At 50.0% G+C, this 23,546-nt stretch overlaps 1 protein-coding gene across 4 annotated transcripts in view; it reads left to right on the top strand.

Moving 5' to 3' along the window:
• The first annotated feature begins 760 nt into the window (after nucleotides 1-760).
• EPB41 (erythrocyte membrane protein band 4.1) overlaps nucleotides 761-23,546 on the top strand; it is a 220,493-nt gene continuing 197,707 nt past the window's right edge. For 2 of the 4 annotated variants that reach the window (XM_017534791.2, XM_037740733.1), the window contains exon 1: nucleotides 761-907. The gene's annotated coding sequence lies outside the window, so the exon portion shown is untranslated. Of the gene's footprint in view, nucleotides 908-7,279; nucleotides 7,634-23,546 lie in introns of those variants that run through there. The other 2 variants (XM_017534786.2, XM_017534785.2) reach the window with 2 other exon arrangements.

Below are 23,546 nucleotides of genomic sequence, written 5' to 3' on the forward strand. Positions count from 1 at the left end.
TGGCCTGGAATATTCTATGATCCTATGATTCTGTGATGAAGAACTTTTGAAGAGTCAGGCTTGGTTTTGAATGAAAGAGGCCACTCTGGGGCTGGTGAGCTTCCTGTCATGGGCATATGTAAGCCAGCCCAGGCCTGAAATGGGAGTGAGGGGATGAGTCTTCGGCCAGTGACCATGGAAGCCCCTGCCAGTGTTGATAGAGGGGACCATCAGGAGGGGAAGAGTCAGAGAAGAGTGGCAAGGTGGGCATGAGAGGAACCAGAAGTCACATTTACAGAATGCCTACTGTGTACCAGGCCTGTGCTTGACATTTAACTTAATCGCTAATTCCCAGGAAAACATTGTAACCTTTACAGTTGAGGAAATTCAGATCCAGAGAAGTGATTGGTTCAAAGTCACGCCAGATGAAGTGGTAGGACAGGTGATCCAGGTAAGCCCCCCCAGGGTCACTTCCCTAGATCCCCTCTGACCAACCCCTCTACCTAGTGCCCTTAAGGGCAGCACCACGTGGCAAATTACATCACACTTTTGTCATATGACGTCACACCTGTCAATCCAGGAACTCCCTCCCCTTCCCTCCCCTGATCTCTGGGGTCTATCAGAGCAGTCCCCAGTTCAGCCTCCCCGCCGGACCAGGCCTCACCTGCAGCCCCCGCCCCTTCCCGGCAGAGACTTTTGCACTCCTCTGCCACGGCCTCCCACTCCCCGCCCCGCTGACCGGCAGTTGCCTGCGCCAATCAGAGGGCCCAGCGGGCGGGGCGGAGTCTCACGTTGGAGTTGCCCTGTCAGTGCAGGTGGAGGCCCCGGCGGGGCAAAGTGGCAGGAACCTCTTAAAGGGCGAGAGCGGCGCGGAGCCAGAGCGCGGTCCGGCCCGGCCCGGCCCCGGTCGCCGCCGCACCCAGCCCAGGTGAGCCTGGACCACCTGGGGGGCGACCCTCCGTCCCCGGGAGGGACAGGGTGAGGGCCAGAAGAACCCACCCTTAAGGGCTCCGACCGTCCCGGGAGAGGCGACCAGGGTCGAAGGGCCCGGGGCTGAAGGGTCCAGGGGTCCCGGATTTCAGAATCCGAACTTGGGGTCCAAAGGAGTCTGGGCGTCTTGAAGTTCGGGGTGCAGGGAGGGGCGCGGGAATCTGGAGCGGGGATCCGGGAGCTCGGGTCCGGAGCTAGACACGTCCGGGTCCGGCCGGTCCTGGCTGTCTGGGGCGGGGGTCCTGGGTTCGGTCCCCGCTCGCGGGTCCCTGCAGGGCGGCGCAGCCCCCGGCCGCCCCCTAGACCCGCCTCGCCCAGCCCCGCAGGCTCCAGCCGGGCCCGCAGCGGCGCTGGAGCGGGCAGGCGGCGCGCAGCAGGAGGGGGCTACCTGGCCTGGAGCCCCGCGCCCCGCTCCCGCCCTTACATAACTGACTTTGAGTTTCCGGACCCAGGGACCCGCGAGCTGGGGCGCCGGCTGTGCCCGCCAGGGTGGCCCCGGCCGCCGCGCCAGCCCCACACCCTCCCTGCCAGGCTTGGTCTAGGGGACTTCCCTCTGTCTGGGTCTCCCGGGTCTCTCTGTCCGGTTCAGGCTCCGGCTCGCTCTCATCCTCGGTTCCCTGTGTCTCTCATCTCTCGTCTCTGTTTGGCTGTCTCTGCCTGTCTCTTGTCCTGTCTTTCATCAAGAATTGTCTGGCCCTCACCTACACTTCCCGGCAGGCCCCACCTCTTCAGGGTGGGACAGGACCCTTCCCCTCCAGCTTGTTGGAGGCAGGGACCTGTCCAGACCTACCCGAGTCCGAGTCCAAGCTCGATCCAGAAGTGGGGAGGGGAGAGGAGGGTTGGGGAAGGTGATTCCAGGACCCATAGCTCCTGGGTCCGGAACGGACTGCCCCCTCTCCGCCTCTGAAGCCCTTTCCTCCAGAAGGAGGAGGCTTGGGGAGACCCTGGCTGGGGCTGGGCTTAGGGCAGCTGGGAATCCCTGTGAGAGCTGTCTAGTGTCTCGTCGGGGTCAGGTCCTCAGCTATTGAAGGAGAGCGGGAGGGGTTGGGGAGGGGCCAGAGCCAGGGGAGCTTCAGCAAACCCCCTACCTCCACCCAGTTCCAGGCCTGGAAGATGGTCTTGGCAGGAGGCTGGGGCGGGGAGGGGATCAGTAGGAGGAGGCCCAAGGGACTTCTGCATGTTGGGGAGCGGGGTGGGATAGAATGACAGACCCTCAAGTCTAAGGAGCACCTCCTGAGGTCACTCCTTGCCTTTAAGGCTCTCCAGAGGAGTGTCAGACAGACACCTCAGAAATAACTGTAAATAAGATGTTAAAGCAGGTGTGAGGCAGGAATTATTATTTCGAGACGGAGTCTCGCTCTGTCACCTAGGCTGGAGTGCAGTGGTGTGATCTTGGCTCACTGCAACCTCTCCCTTCCAGGTTCAAGTGATTCTCCTGCTTCAGCCTCCTGAGTAGCTGGGATTACAGGCGCCCGCCACTATGCCTGGCTAATTTTTGTATTTTTAGTAGAGGCTGGGTTTTACCACGTTGGTCAAGCTGGTCTGGAACTCCGGACCTTGTGATCTGCCAGCCTCAGCCTCCTAAAGTGCTGGGATTACAGGCGTGAGCCATTGCACCCAGCCGGGAATTATTAATTCTAAGCGGGGAGGAACTTTGCAGAAGGAGGTAGGAGGTTTGAGAAGAAAGGGAGCCAGAAGCTGAAGGGAGCAGAGAGGGAGGGAGGAAGGGAAGGGGACATCCAGTGCCCAGTAGGCTCTGTACTCAGCAGAACTGGGTTGGACCCTGACCCTTCCACTTTCCTGCTGTGTGACTTTGCATGAGTCATTTCACCTCTCTGAGCTCCAGGCTGTCCTTTGTCAATAATCTGGACCTTGCAGGCATAAGCAACATCAAATAAGGCAATGTGTATGCAGACTGGAACGATACCTGGTCTGAGATCCGGCCAGTAGTGTGTTTTAAGAAGGGAATGGAGTGGGGAAGCCCTGAGGTTTCCCCTGTATGTACAGGAGAGCCAGGTACCACCTGCCAGGTCCCAGCAACATGGGGCATGGGTGGAGTACCTGGGCATGTGGGTGGCACTCACTGAGGCCAGGAGGCCCCACACCCAGCTGTCTCCTGATTGGCCCATCCCTGCACCTCCTAGACCAGGGATAGCCTCCCTCCTGTAGGTCCCAGGTGCCAACAGAAGCTCCCAGGCCACCTTACTCCCTAGACCAGTGTGGGTGGAGCCCTGGCAGGGCAGGGTAGGCACCCTCTCTGCAGAATGGACCATGGCCAGCAGCCTGGCTGGCCGTGCTGGGCAGAAACATCCCAGTCTGGCTAGGAAGCTGCTGACGCTGTGCAGGCCCCATGGAGGCCCAGACCTCTGTTGGCTGGAGGTGGGCCCAGCTCATGGAACCTAGGCTGCAGGGTGATACTGAGGCTGGGGTGGGAGTGAGGAGGGGAGATGCAAGGAGAGACTCCTGGAAAGGAATCCTAAGCAGACGTGTGGAACCAAACTGAACTTCATTTGGTTATTCTCTAAGCCTTTCTTGAGCACCTGCTGTGCACCACATACAGGTCTGCCAGACGCAGAGCTGAACAGGATACTCACAGACGACTCACCATAGAGTTATGGTGGCCTCAGATTTGTTAAGGATTTGCAGAATGACTCTGGACGACAGTTCCTGGGGATAGGGGAGTTCAGAGTTTTCCCGGGGCCTAAGATTCTGATATTAGTTTAATTTAATTTAATTTAATTTAATTTAATTTTTTTGAGACTGACTCTCACTCTGTCACCCAGGCTGGAGTGCAGTGGCACAATCTTGGCTCACTGCAACCTCCACCTCCGAGGTTCAAGCAATTATCTTGCCTCAGCCTCCCATGTAGCTGGGATTACAGGCACCTGCCACCACACCTGGCTAATTTTTGTATTTTTAGTAGAGACAGGATTTTGCCATGTTGGCCAGGCTGGTCTCGATCTCCTGACCTCAGGTGATCTGCTTGCCTCAGCCTCCCAAAGTGCTGGGATTACAGGCGTGAGCCACCACACCCGGCTGATTCTGATATTTATTTATTTATTTTTATTTAATTTATTTTTTTGAGATGGAGTCTTGCTCTGTCACTAAGGCTGGAGTGCAATGGCACTATCTCCACTTACCGCAACCTCCACCTCCTGGGTTCAAGCATTCTCCTGCCTCAGCCTCCCAAGTAGCTGGGATTACAGGCATGTGCCACTAATTTTTTTGGGGGTGTGTATTTTTAGTAGAGATGGGGTTTCACCATGTTGACTAGGCTGGTCTTGAATTCCTGACCTTGTGATCCACCCGCCTCAGCCTCCCAAAGTGTTGGTATTACAGGCACAGGCCACTGCGCCCAGCCTCTGATATTTATTTTTATTTTTTGAGATAGTGTCTTGTTCTGTTGCCCAGGCTGGAGTGCAGTGGCATGCTGTTGGCTCACTGTGACCTCTACCTCCCAGGTTCAAGCGATTCTCCTGCCTCAGCCTCCCGAGTAGCTGGGACTACAGGCAAGTGCTACCATATCCAGCTAATTTTTTTTTGTATTTTAAGTAGAGACAGAGCTTCACTGTGTTAGCCAGGATGATCTCGATCTCCTGACCTTGTAATCCGCCTACCTTGGACTCCCAAAGTGCTGGGATTACAGGCATGAGCCACCATGCCTGGCTGATTCTGATATTTATTAAAGGGGACAGGATTCCATTTCTTTATAGACTGCAGGCCAGTCACTTTTTTCTCTGGGTTTCAGTTTCCCTTTCCTTGAAATGAGTAGGGGAGATAAGTCTAAAGTCTCCATGGGTCTTCTAGCACCTATTACTATAGCCTCAGGACCTGGTCTGGGACTTAGTCTACCCCCTACCCTCACCCCACATGAGGGGATAGGATGGAACGAGGTGAAGGCTGGGTATGATGGGCCCACAGGTCCTGTTCTTGGCCTGTGTTCTCTAATCACAGTTACAGCCACTGCCTGTTAAGCAATTACTATGCACAGCATTCTGTTCTAAGCCTTTAATATGCTGCATTAACTCATTCAATCCTTACAACCTCATGAGGGAAATATTCTTCCTGTTTTGCACGAGTTTAGGGAGGTGAACAGACTTGACCAAAGTCACAAAGCTGGGGAATGGCTGAGCTGGGATTTGAACTTAGGTTCAACTCCAAAGCCCAGACTTAACTAAGAGTGGGAGCCTCCACCCCATGGGTGCTGAGGTGCCCACATTGCTCAGCCCTTACTTGTGGAGCTGTTTGACCCTTGCTGGAGTAAGCTCTGAGCTCTGGGATGTTGAGGCTGGGGAGCTGGGGAACAAGCTGTGCTGCCTATGTTGGGTGGCCCCTGGGCCCAGTGTAGAGAGAAAGGGGCAGAGGGAGCAATGTGCAGGTCAGATAGGGCCCACTAGGGGTTTCCCCAGAGGGCAGCCACACCCAGCTACTGCCCAGGTGCAAGACTGGGCACTGAAAGGCAACCTTGGGTATGTGGCCAACTTTAGACCGCAGTTTCCCCATCTGTAAAGCATAGTCTTAAATGAGTGTAGACATTCCTTGACCCCTGGGTTAGTGGCTGAGGTCAGCAATAGGATAAAGGGTAAGAAGAGGGCTTGGAGTGACAGCGACTGAGTCTGTGAAGGAAGAGTTTGGGTCAGGAACAGCTTGGATCCTTGGCCAGCTGTTTGACAGCCATTCAGGTGAAGAGACTGGGGTTGGAGAGGTTCAAAGGCTTGTCTGTGCAGCCAGTACCTAGAGACTGAAAGGAAACAAATCAAGAGAAAACTCGGAGAACAAAATCCAGGCAGATGTGAGCTAGAATCCTGGGTTGGCCACTTAACTAGGCTTGGAGGTGTGAAGTGTCACCCCTGAGGACACAGGAAAGAGTCCCTTCACCTCACTGTCCTCATCTTTAAAGTGGGAATAGTAATAATTTCTCCGTTGGCCACTTCCTGGGTTTTTGTGAAGGTTAAAGGAGGTGAGGCATTTATAGAATCAGGTGAGAATGTGGTTGCTGGTTATTTTTCAGTCCAAAGATATAGTTCTGTGTGTGTGTTTGTGGTGGTGGAGAGCATTTGTGACAGCTCCTCTTTATCCTGGGGTTGTGCTGGAGAGAAGACCTAAGAATAACACCACTGGCTGGGCAAGCGGTGGCTCACACCTGTAATCCCAGCATTTTGGGAGGCCGATGCAGGTGGATCACCTGAGGCCGGGAGTTCAAGACCAGACTGGACAACATGGTGAAACCCCGTCTCTACTAAAAATACAAAAAATTAGCTGGGCATGGTGGTGGCTGCCTATAATCCCAGCTGCTTGAGAGGTTGAGGCAGGAGAATCGTTTGAACCCAGGAGACAGAGGTTGCAGTGAGCCAAGATAGCGCCACTGCACTCCAGCCTGGGCAACAGGAACGAGATTCTGTCCCCCGCCCCGCCCCCCACGCTCAAAAAAAAAAAAGCATTGTTCCAGATGTTTTACATGTATTAACTCATGTAATCCTCACATCAACCCTGCAAGGTGGCTATTAATACTATCTCCAGTTTGCAGATGAATAAATGAGGCATAGAGAAATTTAAAAAATGGTCCCAATGTCACAAAAGGTAGAGCCATAAATAGTAAAGTCAGGATTTGCCCACGCTCTTTTTTTTTTTTTTTTTTTTTCAAGATAGAGTCTTACTCTATTGTCCAGGCTAGAGTGCAGTGGTGTGATCTGGCTCACTGCAACCTCTGCCTTCCAGGTTCAAGCAATTCTTGTGCCTTAGCCTCCTGAGTAGCTAGGATTACAGGTGCCTGCCACCATGCCTGGCTAATTTTGTATTTTTAGTAGAGGTGAGATTTCACAGTGTTGGCCAGGCTAGTCTCAAACTCCTGACCTCAATTGTTCTGCCTGCTTCGGCCTCCCAAAGTGCTGGGATTACAGGTGTCAGGTTCTTTTATTTTGAGACAGGGTCTCACTCTGTCACCCAGGCTAGAGTATAACGGGGTGATCACAGTTCACTGCAGCCTCAACCTCCTGAGCTCAAGGGAGCCTCCTACCTCGGCCTCCCAAGTAGCTAGGACTATATCGGCATGCAGCCACACCCAGCTAACTTTTGTACTTTTTGTAGAGATGGGGTTTCGCCATGTTGCCCAGGTTGGTCTTGAACTCCTGAGCTCAAACAATCCTCCCACCTCAGCCTCCCAAAGTGCTGGGATTATAGGTGTGAGGTACTGTGCCCGGCTGGCCCAGGTTCTTAAAGTCTCCTCCTTGACGTACTCATCACAGCTGTAATTCGGTATTTACATAATTGTCTCCCCACTGCCTTGTAGGCTCCATAAGGGGAGGGGGCATGTCTGTCTTCTTCAGACTGTATCCCCAACTCCTGGCACACAGCAGGTGCTCAGTTAATGTTTGTTCACAGGGATTCTGTTGCCTCTAGTGGGCTGGGACCTGGAGGCCTGATGAGCTGAGGGTGGATTATCAGATTATTGCTGACGAGGGTGTCTGCCCCAGCAAGACCCCACAGGCAGAGGGAGGGCAGGGTTCCCTCCTGGCCCAGGCCCTGGCTGAAGAAGGGCCCCCAAGGGCTTGTTCTCGGCTGTGCCGTGTGTCTCACTGCTGTTCTTTGCTTCCATGTGCCACTGCGGTGATGGCTCCATGGCCTCTCCTGGACTGGCTGCGTGACCCCCAACGGCTGCTTCTGGGTGAGTAATGGTTTGACTTAACGACTGCCACGTGAGCTGATTTTAATGTGCGTCCTGTGGCTCTGAGGCTGCTGGGAAGCGTAAAGAGATGCCCGGGGGTAGGGGCAGAAACGCTGGGATAGGGCTATCTGTGAAGTTATTGTCCTACCACAAGCAGGGCCTACAAATTAAACACACTGGGTACTGATTTTTTGGTCACATAGTACAATGCAAAGGCCTTTGGGGCAGACTGGCTTGGAATAGAATCGTTTTCTGTCACTTACAGCTGGGTGATTCTTTGCATCTCAATTTCATGTCTGCAAAATAAGAAAATGAATACTTATGGGACACAAGTATATTTGTTCTTTTATTCATGTACGCCCCACAAGGGCAGGGATTTTTGTTCATCTATTCACTGCTGTATCTCTGACACCTAGGGTGTAGTAGCTCATAGTAGGTGCTTAATGAATGTTTCCAAAGGAATGAAGATATTTATTGACTGTTTATGGTTCACCTATCAATGTGCTTGGTTTTGGATTAAATGGCTAATGGATATAAAGAGCCCAGCATGATAGGGGCTCAGTGAATGTGAATCACCTATTTGCTCAATAGACTGACTTTCTTGGGGACCAGGGCTCTGGTAAAGTGAGCTCTGGGTCATCTGCACTTAGTAAGGGGCCAAGAACCCAACATGTATCAATCAGCACAGATAGGGGCCTAGGCAGTTGGACTTCCTGGAAGGGAGTGATAGAGCCTCTAATTTTTTTTTTTTTTTTTTAAAGATGGGGTTTCACCATGATGGCCAGGCTGGTTTTGAACTCCTGAATTCAGGTGATCCACCCATCTCGGCCTCCCAAAGTGCTAGGATTACAGGCATGAGCCACCACACCCAGCGAGCCTCTAGTTTTCATCAGAAGAGAGAGGCAGCTGGGAAGATCTGGGGCAGAATGGGAGAGATGGGAAGGGACTCTGCCCTTCTAGTATTGCCACTTTCCTAGCTGTGTGACCCTGGACAAGGCATGCTCTTCTCTGAGTCTTGGAGAACTCATCTGTGTTGTATATATCTCAACACTTTCCCCGCATAGGTGTGGGAAGGAGTCGGTGAGAAGAACCCAGCACAGCGCCCCATTTGGTAATTGTTGTTTCTTCCCAGCTCTGGGCTTATTTTACAATTCTGGGAGAGGACTAAGTGTTCCTCGTTCTGGCTCCATTCTCCTACTTTTTTCCTTTTTTTTTTTTGAGACAGGCTCTAGTTCTATCGCCCAGGCTAGAGTGCAGTGGCGTGGTCTCGGCTCACTGCAACCTCCACCAGGTTCAAGCGATTCTCCTGCCTCAGCCTCCCAAGTAGCTGGGATTACAGGTGCCCACCACCATGCCCGACTAATTTTTATATTTTTTAGTAGAGACAGGGTTTCACTGTGTTGGCCAGGCTGGTCTTGAACTCCTGACCTTGTGATCCACCCGCCTCGGCCTCCCAAAGTGCTAGGATTACAAGCCTACTTTTAACTTCTCACCCAGCTGGGACTGGAATCCCAGGAGCCCCTGAACTTCCCAGCAGGCTGACCAGGGGGCCCTGGGACTAGGGTTGGGCTCTGCCTGGTGTGGGAGGAGCTGAGTGGAGGTTCCAGCTCAACCACTCTTGCTGTGTGACTTAGTTCTGTAACCCCTTCTCTGCCTCGGTTGCCTTACCTGTAAAGTAGGGTTATTAAAAGACACCTCCCTTGAAGAACTGTTTAATTAGAAAATAGGCAGATTAGGCATTATTATCCCTGTTGTTATTTGGCTCTGGCTGAGGTGGCTCTAGGGAGGGCCCTGGAGAAATACATCCCACCGTGGCCCAGGGAGCCCGGGACTCTCTAGTCATCATGTATATTATTGCCATTTATTGGCTGTTTCTTAGGGGCTGGGCAGGTTATGTGCTATTTCAGACACATTGTCTCATGCACTCCTCCTAGCAACCTAGGAGACTCTCTTAAGCAGGCATTATCATCCCCGCTTCATGGCACTGGGTAAGTCAAGTGAGTCACTCAGAATTCCACAGTTCTTTAGGGTTGCAGCTGGGGCTCAGACCCAAGCTCACTCCAAGGCCCAAATTCTATTTATTTATTTACTTTTTCGATGATGTCTTCCTCTGTTGCCCAGGCTAGAGAGCAGTGGTGTGTTCTTGGCTGACTGCAACCTCCGCCTCCCGGGTTCAAATGATTCTCCTGTCTCAGCCTCCTGAGTAACCGGGACCACAGACATGTGCCACGACGCCCGGCTAATTTTTATAGTTTTAATAGAGATGAGGTTTTGCCATATTTGTCAGGCTGCTGTCAAACTCCTGACCCCAGGTGATCCAGCCACCTCAGCCTCCCAGAGTGCTGGGATTACAGGTGTGAGTCACCGCACCTGGCCGTACGGCCCAAATTCTTAGTGTGAAACTCTATCTCCCCCAGGGAGGCAGAGTCCACATCTAAATTCTCTTTGTCCATCTCCAGTGACCAGTACAGGGCTGGTGGGAGCTACTGGCGTGTTTGTCAGATGAATAAATTCACACACACACGCTGCACCCCCACCCAGGCCTGCTGCTGTTAGAGTTTAAAGAGAAAAGATAACAGAAAACAGGAGAAGCCTGGACAGCCTGGTGCTTGAGGGTCGGCCAGGCCTGGCTTTGAATCTTGTACCTCCTGTTTACCAGTTGCGTGACCTTAGGCAAGATATCTAACCTCTTGGAGCCTTGGCTTCCTTACCTGTAAAGTGGAGATAACTACCTATCTCTTAGACTTCTTGTGAGTATTAAGTAAGAGGCCCATGTGAGCATTCAACAAATAGTAACAGCAGTTGTTGTTACTATTATAATTATGAACATTATTTGGGGATTATAAAGATGTTCCTCTTGGGATAGGAGAGACCAGGTCTCGGAGAGAACTGCTGGGGATGGGTGAATAGCAGCCTGGTCTGACAGGCTCCTAAGGCACGTGAAGGGAGGGAGGTGGCTTCATGGAAGTAAGAACATACCTCCCTTTCCTAGTCATCTGCTTTTCCTCTGTGTCAGGCCCTGTGCTGGGCATGGGGCCCAGAGATGAATCTGTGTGGTCCTTTCCCACCTTCCCCACGAGGAGCTCAGAGTCTAGTTGGGAACAAGGATCCAGAAACCACCAACTCCACCTTTATCGAATAGGTGTTCTTAGGCAGAAGGAAGGAAAGGAGATTCTAATGGAAGGAACTGCATGTGCCATGGTATAGAGACATGACCAGCACTTGGGGGAATGCAGCTGAAGACCCAGTGAAGATGACTTGACCCATAGCAATGGGGAGCTACTGGATATTAAGCAGGGACGGGCAGGGACAGGGGCAGGGGGAACTGTCCAGGCAAGAGATGCCGAGATCTTGGGCTGGGGACTGTGCCGTGGGATGGGAGCAGTGGGCAACAGGAAGTCTGTTCAGGAGGCAGAGCCAGCAGGGCACAATAATGAACTACAGCGGCCAGGGAGGAGAGGAGAGGGCCAGAGAGACCTTGGGGCCTGGGGTCAATGGGCCCACTGGGGTCTCTGGCTGAGGGACAGATCTGGGAAGAGGAGGCAGAGCTGGGTTGAGGGTAAAAGCCATTCAACTGCTCTCACTACGTTTCCCCTCAGCTTCCCAGGCAGCAGTTATGTCTAAGCTGGACACTGGGGCAAAGCCTGTGGCCACCAGGGCCCAGGGCTCCCACTCCTATCTCGGGGGTCCCTTGTGGTGACCCTGGTAGGTCCGGTAGGGATGAGATCTCTTTGGCGTGGGGGTCAGCCAGGAGCTGTGTGGTACAGAAAAGCCCTGGGTTCTAGACCTACCAGTGTTACTGAATGTCTGTGGGACCTCAGGAATTGCCAGGTGTCGTGGCTCACACCTGTAATCCCAACACTTTGGGAGGCTGAGGCAGGAGGATCACTTGCGCCCGAGAGTTCAAGACAAGCCTAGGCAACATGGAGCAACCCCATCTCCTCAAAAATACAAAAATCAGCTGGGCATTGTGCTTGTGCCTGATGTTCCAGCTACTTGGGAGGCTGAGGTGGGAGGATCCCTGAGCCCACAAGAATGAGGCTGCAGTGAGCTGTGATTGCACCATTATACTCCATCCTGGGTGATAAAGTGAGACCCATGTAGGAAGGAAAGAAGGAAAGAAGGAAGGGAAGGGAAGGGAGGAAAGGAAGGGAAGGAAAAGAAAGAACTGCCATCACTCCCTCTCTCTTGCCCTCCTTTTCCTTGCCTTGAGAGTGAGAATAAGAAAACCTGTTTTGCTTGCCTCAAAGATTCAGTGATAAAATACAACTAGAGATAGCAAACATTTATTAAGAACTGACATGCTAGGTTCTGGGGACACCAAGGTGACTCACACAGGGTTCCTGCTCCTTATGGATGAATCGCCATTTGCAGAAGGAGCCCAGGGGAGCAGGTGGTTAACTCTTTCAGGGACTCAGGGGAAAAGAGCTGGGCTGGGCTTTGAAGGATGAGTAAGAGCTCTCTAGGCAGGCAATGGCGGGAACAACTTTCTAGGTACAGGGAACAGGATGTGTCAAGGTTCAAGTCTGCATACTGTGCTCAGGATAGATGAGCACTGTCATTGGTATGGCTGGATCACAAAGGGAGAGGCAGGCAGTGACAGGGGATGAGGCTGATCAGGGAAGCAGGGCCCAAGTCAGGCAGGGCTCTGGGGAGGCCCCAGCTTCTCCCCTCCTCTCCACTACCCCGACCAGATCAAGTGGCTGCCTCTCTCAGGAGTCAATAACCTGGGAGCACTGGCAGCCCTGCCACTGAAAAGCCATGTGGTCCCCAGTCACTCACTTCCTCTGTCTACCCCTCAGTTTCCACCTCAGTAAAGTGGGAACAGCAGGCCTTCCTCCCACGGAAGGGCAGAGGCTTCAGTGAGATAATCCCCACAAATGGCCAGGCCTAGTGTCTACATATATTGTGTACCCATAAACAGGAGCTAATTAAACCATCATTATTTAGACTCCTCAATCTCCTTGGCCCCACCCACTGCTTCCCCTGCCTCTCCTGGCAGCCTGTTCTGGCCAAGAAAGGAAGGAAAAGATTAAGAAACAAGATCAAGTCTCCAGGGGGGGTCCTGGCCCACTGCCAAGCTGGCTGCCCTCCTGCCCCTTGCCCACCTTGGCCTTGGGCCCCAGGATTCTCAGTCCTGAGGCCTGGGCACCCTCCCACCCCCTGCACTAGAGGCCCTGCCCTGGCCGGAGGCCAAAGCCAGCAGCAGCCCTGAAATAGGGACACATATTTAGAAAATAGCTTTATTTTCTTCCTGGGAGTGCATAAGCAGGCCCTTCTCTTCGGTTGCTTGTGAGATGAGTGTGATGTGCAGTCTTTCTGGAAGCCCGGTGGTCACGGCAGAGCTGGAGCCCTCAGCCTTCTGGATCATGCAGCAGATGTTAGCCAGCAAATCCCTTCTGGAACAGACACAGGGACCTCAGATCAGAGCAAGTTGCGGTCGGCGCAAGGAGACACAGTAGAAACCCAGGTCTCCAGACCCTCTGTGCACTGTCCCATAGATGCATGTGGTACAGTGGCCTTGGCTGTCACTTTACCTCTCTGAGCCTCAGTTTCTTCCACTGTAGAGGGGCACTGTTTTACCATGAGGATTGGCAATAATGTACAGAAAGCACCTAGTGAGTCCTCGATGGCAGGAAGCTATTGTTATAGCTGCTGCCTCTTAAAAACTTCTTCTGCCCTTGGGCCAGGCGCGGTGGCTCAAGCCTGTAATCCCAGCACTTTGGGAGGCCGAGGCGGGTGGATCACGAGGTCAAGAGATCGAGACCATCCTGGTCAACACGGTGAAACCCCGTCTCTACTAAAAATACAAAAAATTAGCTGGGCATGGTGGCGCGTGCCTGTAATCCCAGCTACTCAGGAGGCTGAAGCAGGAGAATTGCCTGAACCCAGGAGGCGGAGGTTGCGGTGAGCCGAGATCGTGCCATTGCACTCCAGCCTGGGTAACAAGGGCGAAACTCTGACTCAAAAAAAAAACAAAAAACAAAAACAAAAAAAAAAAACAAACTTCTTCTGCCCTGCCCCTTCCTGATCTAGGGACTTGGAGTATCTGCTATGGTTTCTATTGAACAAATGACACCTGATAAGCCAGTTTTAAAGCAGGAGGCTCAGCATCTGTTACACTTCCTTCCCCTCTTCCCCCTTTCCTGGGACACCCTGGCCCAATCCAAGACAGTTTCCCTTCTGCAGCCTCCTATGATGCCCTTAGGCCCTCTGGAAAAGCAGAGAGTAGAAAGGGCCCCATGCCATCTAGGCTTAGGCTGGGGGGACAGTGATGGATTGTGAACTCCTTGGAACCATCCTTGGGAAGTAGGGTGACTTGAAGACTTCCAAAAAGGCTGGGAAATAGGCCCAAAAGAGAAACCTGGTTCACAGCCCCAGAAATAGTAGAGCAAAAGGAACACCCGCCTTCCTAGCTCTTTATGCTGTGAGATCTTGGGCAAATCACCTGCCCTTCCTGAGCCTTCATTTTCTGATTTAAAAAGGAAGGGGATGGATTGAGGTCAGAGGTTTCTACTAATACTACAGGATTAAAAGTAGGGATTTATGAGCAGACAGACTTTGGTTTAAATCCCAGCTTCACCCCTTACCAGCTGTAGGACCTCTAACAAGTTGCTTTACCTAAGTGAGCTTCAGTTTTTTTCCTTATAACATGGGAAAAATATTAGCATCTTCTCAAAGGATTATTTAAGGGCTAAATTAAATAATCTGTATAAAGTACTCAGTCCATAGCTGACATTTTGGAATTATTATTGTTGTTGTTATTCTGTGATCAGTAGAGATAACAAGAAGTTATAAAAGAGTTCATTGAGAAGGAAGGAAGGACTTGAGAAATGTACAGGATTGATTGAGTCATTCATTCACTTGATAAATATTTAGGATTTCCACAGATGGGCCAGAGACTGGCCGCAGAGAGGTGGAGTCAGACAGACTTGCCTATTTTAGCTGTGCGATGTGGGATTATTTATTTATGAGATGGAGTCTCCTTCTGTCGCCCAGGCTAGAGTGCAGTGGCATGATCCTGCCTTACTGTAACCTCTGCCTCCCAGGTTCAAGCGAACCTCCTGCCTCAGGCTCCCAAGTAGCTGGGAATATAAGCATGCGCTACCACACTTGGCTAATTTTTGTATTTTTAATAGAGATGGGATTTCACCACGTTGGCCAGGCTGGTCTTGAACTCCTGACCTCAAGTTATCTGCCCCCTCAGCCTCCCAAAATTCTGGGATTACAGGCATGAGCCACTGTGCCTGGTTAGATCATTTACTTCCCTTCTCACTCCTTTGTTTGTAAAATGGTGAGAATAGTGGGCAAAATGTTACTTCCTGGCTTGTCCTGAGGCTAACGAGAGTTTAAGTACACTAGTCTGTGTCTGATTCCTTCCCCAGCAGGCCCCTCAGCTGTTAAAGATTAGAGGCAAGTGCTTGAACACATCAAGCACACTTCCACCCCAGGGCCTTTGCACTTGCAAGTCCTTTGGCCCAGAACACTATCCCCAGACACTTTTGTAGCTTGTTCTCTCATCTCTTTAATTTTTTTGTTCAAACGTCACCTTCTCAATAAGACTTTTCCTATCTTTTTATTTATTATTATTATTATTTTGAGATGGAGTCTTGCTCTGTTGGCCAGGCTGGAGTACAGTAGTGCAATCTTGGCTCACTGCAACGTCCTCCTCCGGGGTTCAAGGGATTCTCCTGTCTCAGCCTCCTGAGTAGCTGGGATTAGAAGCATGTGCCACCATACCCATCTAATTTTTGTATTTTTAGTAGAGACGGGGTTTCACCATGTTGGCCAGGCTGGTCTTGAACTCCTGACCTCAGTTGATCTGCCCACCTTGGCCTCCCAAAGTGCTGGGATTACAGGTGTGAGCCACCACGCCTGGCTTCCTGTCTTACTGAAATTGTAATGCCTTTCTGTCCTCTAACGTCAGCACTCTCTGCTTAGGTTTATCCATAGCACTTATCACTCTATGACATACTGTATTATTTGTTTATTGTCTCTCTTCCCATTGGAATAGTAAGCTCCGTGATGATGGTGATTTTTGTCTGTATTATTCAGTGTTATATCCCTTGTACCTAGAACAGTGCACGGTGCATAGGAAGTGCTCAGTAAATATTTGTGGAGTAAACTAATAACGACATGAAGCCTATTCTCTCTGGATCTAGGAATATATTGAGCATACAGTAGAGTCTCAATGAATGTACGAGTGAAAGAAAAAGTGAGTGGTCGTCATCCTTTCCATCTGCCAGATCATACTTTGGCTGGGTCCACTCTGAGGCTCTTTTGCTTCTCAATGCTTCTGGTATTTTCTGCCAGGGCATCAGTTTCAATTGGAGTGCCCAAATCTTTTGTTCTGGAGCCTGAGCTTTGCAGAATTTCTAGTTGGGGCTGTTTGGCTGTTGGGTCTGCAATTGTTATTATGTCATTATTGGTAATTAGCACTTAGGCCTAGAGGATCCAGCTTTTTGTTTTTCAGCAGAAATCGCAGGAGAGAGCTGTGCTAGACGGTGGGAGCTCAGGCTTGCAGCAACTTCCTCTGGAACTCTCCCCTTCCCAGCTCGGGGTCCATGATGTAGGGACACCAAGATGGAGGTGCCCAAAGCTAGGGGCACTTGGGTCACCAGCTCGACTGCTGTTTTCTCAGACAGTATCCTGCGACGTTTTCATCCAACACCCTGGCTGTCAATGCCCGGCCTGGTACAGAGGGGGTTTCGTTCGCCACACCCTCAGAGGAGGTAGGTATAGGTTTCCAAATGTCTAGTGGACAGTGGCATTTTCTGATGCTCAAGATTATAAGTGGAGGAAATTATCCTGGGTTTGAGACTCAGGAGCCTGAGCTTAAGTCCCTGTGTAGCTACTGACTTGCTGTGTGTTCTTAGGCACATCACTGTCTCTTGCTGGGCCTCAGCTTTCTCATCTGTCAAACAGAGATAAAGACGCCTGCTTGACCTCACTAGGGAAGAGAGGCAAGATAGTGTCATGAGCAAGGAGTTGGGTTCTAGACTCACACACAGCTGACTGCCCAACCATACCCCTTCCTAGCTGTGTGACACTGGGCAAATCACTTCACCTCTCTGACGTCAGTTCCCAAAGCTATAAAATGGGGCTAAAATAGTACTCACTCTAGAGGGTTGCTGTGAGAATTAAATAAGAGAATGCAGGTAAAGTACTTAGGTACTTAGCTGGTACTCTGCACATATTTGCTGGTATTATGATAATGACCATCATGGCAATGCAGGCAATCTGTAAAAAGAATACTAACAACAGGGCCAGCAGATGTGAGCTTCAGTTCTAACTCTGACACTTACTAGCTGGGTGATCCTGGACAAGTTTTTCATTTCTCTGATACTCTATTTCTTTTTCTTTTTTTTTGTTTTTTGAGACGGAGTTTCGATCCATCACCAGGCTGGAGTGCAGTGGCGTGATCTCAGCTCACTGGAGTGCAGTGGCGTGATCTCAGCTCACTGCAACCCCTGCCTCCTAGGTTCAAGTGATTTACCTGCCTCAGCCTCCTGAGTAGCTGGTATTACAGGTGTGTGCCACCATGCCCAGCTAATTTTTGTATTTTTAGTAGAGACGGGGTTTCGCCATGTTGGCCAGGATGGTCTTGATCTCTTGACCTCGTGATCTACCCGTGGCCTCTCAAAATGCTGGGATTACAGGCATAAGCCGCCTCACCCTGCTTTTATTTCTTTTTTGTTTTCTTTCTTTTTTTTTTTTTTTTTTGAGACAAGATCTCACTTTGTTGCCCAGGCTAGAGTGCAGTGGCGTAATCTCAGCTCACTGCAACTTCCACCTGCTGGGTTCAAGTGATTCTCCTGCCTCAGCCTCCTGAGTAGCTCAGACTGCAGGCGCCCACCACCACACCACAAGAAAAAAAAAATTTTTTTGTATTTTTACTAGAGACAGGGTTTCACTGGCCAGGCTGGTCTTGAACTCCTGACCTCAGGTGATCCGCCCACCTTGGCCTCCCAAAGTGCTGGAATGACAGGCGTGAGCCACTGTGCCTGGCCTGAGACTCCATTTCTTCATCTATGAAATGGAAATTATAGTCATACCTTCCTCAAGGGGCTGTTGTGAAGGTACAGTGACATATTGTATATATAGCACTTGGTATAGTGGTTGGCACATATTAGCTGCACTTTATAGATAAGGAAGGGAGGGGAAGTGAATTGCCTGGACTCACATAGCATCTCACTGGTGGAGTTCTGATTTGAACCAAGGTCGGCCTGCCTCAAAAGTCCAGTTTTGTTTTTTTTTTTAACTTTTTCTTGCCATCACTCATGTATGGAAACATAATGACGACTGTTATTATAGAGCCACTGGAGTTATTCATGCTGAGATCCCCAGTCCCCCAATAAATGTTTGATGGATGAAGAAAGGCAGGACCACTGTGTCCCTACTTCCAGGGAGGGTTTTACCTTGTGGTTGAGGATTCTTTCTGCTTGGTTGATAGCAGATTTAAAATAAAAATCATATTCAGTCTAGTATGAGGCTTGTAACCTGCAGAACCCTTTGTACCCTCCAATCATTTGATCCTTCTTGCTTTCTTATATTGAAGCTCTAACCTCAAATGTACAGCGAGTGCTCGACTTACGACCACAGTCAGGACCACGGACCGGTCGTAACACGATTTGGCCATAAGTTGAGTAGGCTATATGTACAGTTGAAATGGTGCATGTGGAGATGGTAGTGCTGCCGGAAGCTGGTCCGCACTGTCGTACGCCCAGCTGGGCAACGTTTGCGCTGCCAGATGCGGAGCAGTCGTGGCTAGCGATTGTGGTCGTAAAGTCGAATGGTCGTAAGTTGCATAGGTGGTAAGCCGATCAATACCTGTAATGGTATTTGGAAATGGAGTAATTAATCAGGGAAGTAATTAAGATAAGATGAGATTATGAGGGTGGGGGCCCTCATGACAGTATTAGTGCCCTTATAAGAGGAGACACCAAGGCTGGGTGTGGTGGTTTACACCTGAAATCTCAGCACTTTGGGAGGCAGAGGTGGGTGGATCACCTGAGGTCAGAAGTTCGAGAGTAGCCTAGCCAACATGGTAAAACTCAGTCTTTACTAATAATACAAAAAATTAGCCAGACGTGGTGGTGGGCGCCTGTAATCCAGCTACTTGGGAGGCTGAGGCATGAGAATCACTTGAACCCAGGAGATGGAGTTTGCAGTGAGCCAAGGTTGCACCACTGCACTCCAGCCTGGGCAACAGAGCAAGACTGTGTCTCAGAAAAAAAGAAGAGACACCAATGGGTTCAGTGGCTCAGGCCTGGAATCCCAGCACTTTGAGAGACTGAGGCAGGTGCATCACTTGAGGTCAGGAGTTTGAGACCAGCCTGACCAACATGGCAAAACTCCGTCTCTACTAAAAATACAAAAATCAGTTGGGCCTGGTGTCACACATCTGTAATCTCAGCTACTTGGGAGGCTGAGGCATGAGAATCGCTTGAACCTGGGAGGTGGAGGTTGCAGTGAGCCAAGATCACACCACTGCACTCCAGCCTGGGCAACAAAGCAAGATTCTGTCTCAAAAAAAAAAAGAAAGAAAAGAAAAAAAGATACCAGAAAGCTTGCTGTCTCTCCACCATTGAGGACACAGCAAAAAGGTGGCCATCTGCCAGCCAGGAAGAGCACTCTCACCAGAACCTGGCCAGGCCTGATCTCTGATCTCCAGAACTGTGAGAAAACAAATTTATATTGTTTAAGCACCATATCTATGGCATCGTGTTGTGGCAGCTGAGCTGATGAAGGGTAGGTGACTTGCCTAGAGTCATACAGCAAATTTATGGTAGAGCTGAGGATGCAACTTATTTGCAGTCTCTCTTATGATTTCTCTCTTTCTTTCTATATACATAGAAAGAAAGAGATTTTAAAACAGAGTCTTGCTCTGTTGCCCAGGCTGGAGTATGGAGTGTAGTGGCATGATCTTGGCTCACTGCAACCTCTGCCTCCTGGGTTCAAGCGATTCTCCTGCCTCAACCTGCTAAGTAGATGGGACTACAGATACACACCACCATGCCCGGCTAATTTTTTGTATTTTTAGTAGAGATGGGGTTTCGCCATGTTGGCCAGGCTGGCCTTGAACTCCTGGCCTCAAGTGATCTGCCTGCCTCGGCCTCCCAAAGTATTGGGATTATAGGCGTGAGCCACCACACTTGACCCCAATTTCTCAATTTCTTCCCCACTGAAGTGCTCCCAGTCACTAGAAGTCTTGGAAACTGAGGTTAGTCAAATGCTAGCTGGGCAGCTCAGGACCTGTCCTATAGCAGTAGCTTTGGAGAGGCTTGGGGCAAGTTAAACCTGGCGATTTCTGTACCCCCAAAAGCTTTACTTATAACTCCCCTTCTGCCCTGTCCCTCTTTCAAGTGAGGGTTGGGCCAGGCTGACTTTACCAGTTTTAGAAGCAGGTCAGCTAGTAGGTGGCATAGAGTCTCTCTGTTTCTTGGGAAACCCTCTATGCCCGAGGGTTCCCTCCCCTAGTGAGAATGAGTGGGTTAAGGCTGAGTGAACAGAGGCTTTGCTGGATCAGGGTCATTAGGCTCACTCCAGCTGGTAAGAGAAGGGGGTTGGAGGGGTCATGGGAGGCCAGATCAGTGGGTCTCTCCTTGAATGTCCCAGGGCTATAATCAGAAGCAACCAGGACAGCCTTTCCCTGAGGTCTTGGGATAGATGTTAATGTTACTCATTCACGTCATTTCCAAAGTGCTTTCCTGAGTGATATGAAAGCAGTATGTGGTAGAGGACGGTGGCATCAGACAGACCTAGTTTAAGCTGTGACATTGGGCAAATCACCTAACTTCTCTTTCTTTCTTTCTTTTTTAAAAATAGAGATAGGGTCTCACTATGTTGCCCAGGCTGGTCTCAAACTCCTGGGCTCAAGTGATCCTCCTGCCTTGGCCTCTCAAAGTGCTGGGATTACATTATGCCTATGTATTGGTGTTGCTGTGGAGACATACCAAGAAAAAAGGGCCAGAGGGAGGAAAGTTGAAATCGTAAGAGTTGACCTGGTGGTTGGTAGTTAAGACATTCCTTGACAATGAGTGAGCCACTGTGCCTGGCCTTTCTTTTTTCTTTTTTGAGACAGTCTTGCTCTGTCACAAAGTGGTGGAGCATGGTAGTGCGATCACAGCTCACCGCAACCCAGACCTCCCAGGCTCCAGTGATCCTCCCATCTCAGTCTCTCGAGTAGCAGGGACCACAGGCAGGTGCAACCACACTTGGCTATTTTGTTTTTCTTTTCTTAGACTCCGAAGCTAGCGCCAGATCAGCTTTTTTTTTTAATTAAAAAATTTATTTGTCTGGGCGTGGTGGCTCACGCCTGTAATATTGACACTTTGGGAGGCTGATGTGGGTGGATCACTAGGTCAGGAGTTTGAGACCAGCCTGACCAACATGGTGAAATCCTGTCTCTACTAAAAATGCAAAAAAATTAGCTGGACATGGTGGCATACGCCTATAATCCCAGCTACTTGGGAGGCTGAGGCAGGGGAATTGCTTGAACCAGGGAGGTGGAGGTTGCAGTAAGCCAAGATCACGCCACTGCACTCCAGCCTGGGTGATGGAGTGAGACTCCTTCTCAAAAAAAAAAAAAAATTTTTTTTTTTTGTAGAGATGGGGTCTCACTATATTCCCCAGGCTAATTTCAAACTCCTGGCCTCAAGCAATCCTCCAACCCTGGCCTTCCAAAGTTTTGGGATTATAGGTGTGAGCCACCGCATGGCTCCTGACTTATCTAAGCTATAGTTTCTTCAACTGTACTTGAGGCTAATAATATTGCCTAAGTATTATTGTTAAGAAGCTAAATGCAGTAATACATATAAAGTACTTACTACGTGCCTGGCACTCCAGGCCTGGGCAACAGGCCTGCACGCCAGCCTAGGTGACAGAGAGAGACTCTGTCTCCAAAAAAAATAACCAAAATGTAGTTGTTGTTATTATTATTTTTTTTTGGGACAGTCTCGCTCTGTTACCTAGGCTGGAATGCAGTGGCATAATCTCGGCTCATTGCAATGTCCGCCTCCTGGATTCAAGTGATTCTCTTGCCTCATCCTCCTGAGTAGCAGGGACTACAGGTGCATGCCATCATGCCCAGCTAATTTTTGTATTTTTAGTAGAGATGGGTTTTCACCATGTTGGCCAGGCTGGTCTTGAACTCCTGACCTCAGGTGATCTGCCCACCTTGGTCTCCCAAAGTGCTGGGATTACAGGTGTGAGCCACTGCACTCGACCTATTACCATTTTTAATAATACGTTATCTCTAAAATCCCTTCCAGCTCAGATATTCCTAGGTTTTATGGCTGTAGAATGGCTTTGGAGAGCAAATGTAGCTGGACTTGGAAGAAGGCAGTGAACAGAATACTATAGTAAGAGTTGGAAGACTTGGGTTCAAATTTGGGCTCTGCCACCACTGTGCTGTGTGATCTTGGGCAAGTACCTTCCAGTCTCTGGATCCATTTCTTACTCTGTCTGTAAGTTAGAAGCTTGAACCTCCTGATCTTTAAGGGACTATCCAGTTCTAACCTTCTATGAATTCAAAGGCCTAAAGAAATGCCATAACAACTATCCACCAGGTCCATGTTTACAATTTCAGCTTTCTTCCTTCTGCCCCTTGTTTCTTGGCATGTCTCCACAGCAGCCTCAATGTACAGATTTTAATCACATTTAGTTTATTGTTTTACTGTGCATGAAAAAACTCTAAGACAATTTTTGTAAGCAAGGTGTAGTCTATTGAAGAGGTCAAAACATACTCTGTGTTTCAAATATGAAAGACAAATAATTGTACAAAAGTATTGCATCTGCTGGTTTCTTTGGCTTTTATCTCAAATATGAGTGGAACAGGTAGCCTTGTGTACTATAATTTGTTTTTTTGAGACAGAGGTCTTGCTCTGTTGCTAGACGCCAGGCTGATTGTGCCGCTCATCCTGGGCTACACAGTGAGACTCCGTCTTTACGAAAAAAAAAAAGCATTAGGTTGAGACATATGAAATTGTTCATATTTGATGTTCTTTTTCTTTTGAGACAAAGTCTCCCTCTGTCGCCCAGGCTGGAATGTAGTGGCATGATCTCAGCTCACTGCAACCTCTGCTACCTGGGTTCAAGTGATTCTCCTGCCTCAGCCTCCTGAGTAACTGGGACTATAGGTGCGTGCCACCATGCCTGGCTAATTTTTTTATATTTTTAGTAGAGACGGGGTTTCACTGTGTTAGCCAAGATGGTCTTGATCTCCTGACCTCATCATCCACCCACCTTGGCCTCCCAAAGTGCTGGGATTACAGGTGTGAGCCACCGCACTTGGCCATATTTAATCATTTATAACTTATAAAACCAGCAATTTCATATGATTTAATATATGTACATTGAAAAGTACACAAAGAAGAAGCTAGGTGCAGTGGCCTGTCCTTGTAATCCGAGCTACTTGGGAGGCTGAGGTGGGAGGATTGCTTGAGCCCATGAATGCAAAGCTGCAGTGAGTTATAATTGCACAGCTGCACTCCAGCCTGGGCAACAGAGTGAGACCCTATCTCTTGAAAAAATAAATTAAATAAATAAAAATAAGGCCAGGCGCTGTGGCTCATGCTTGTAATCCCAGCACTATGTGAGGCCAAGGTGGGAGAATTGCTTGAGCCCAGGAGTTCAAGATCAGCCTGGACAACATAGGGAGACCTCATCTCTACAAACATGGTGGCATACACCTGTAGTCCCAGCTACTCAGGAGGCTGAGGAGGGAGGACTGCTCGGGCTCAGGCTAAGACTGCTGTGAGCCATGGTTATATCACTGCACTCCAACTTAGGCAACAGAGTGAGACTGTGTTTCAAGAATAGATAAATATAGCAGCTGGGTACGGTGGCTCACGCTGGTAATCCCAGCACTTTGGGAGGCCGAGGCGGGTGGATCACGAGGTCAAGAGATCGA

The sequence above is a fragment of the Cebus imitator genome, unplaced genomic scaffold (genome assembly GCF_001604975.1).
Source record: "Cebus imitator isolate Cc_AM_T3 unplaced genomic scaffold, Cebus_imitator-1.0 Scaffold87, whole genome shotgun sequence".
NCBI lineage: Eukaryota > Metazoa > Chordata > Mammalia > Primates > Cebidae > Cebus > Cebus imitator.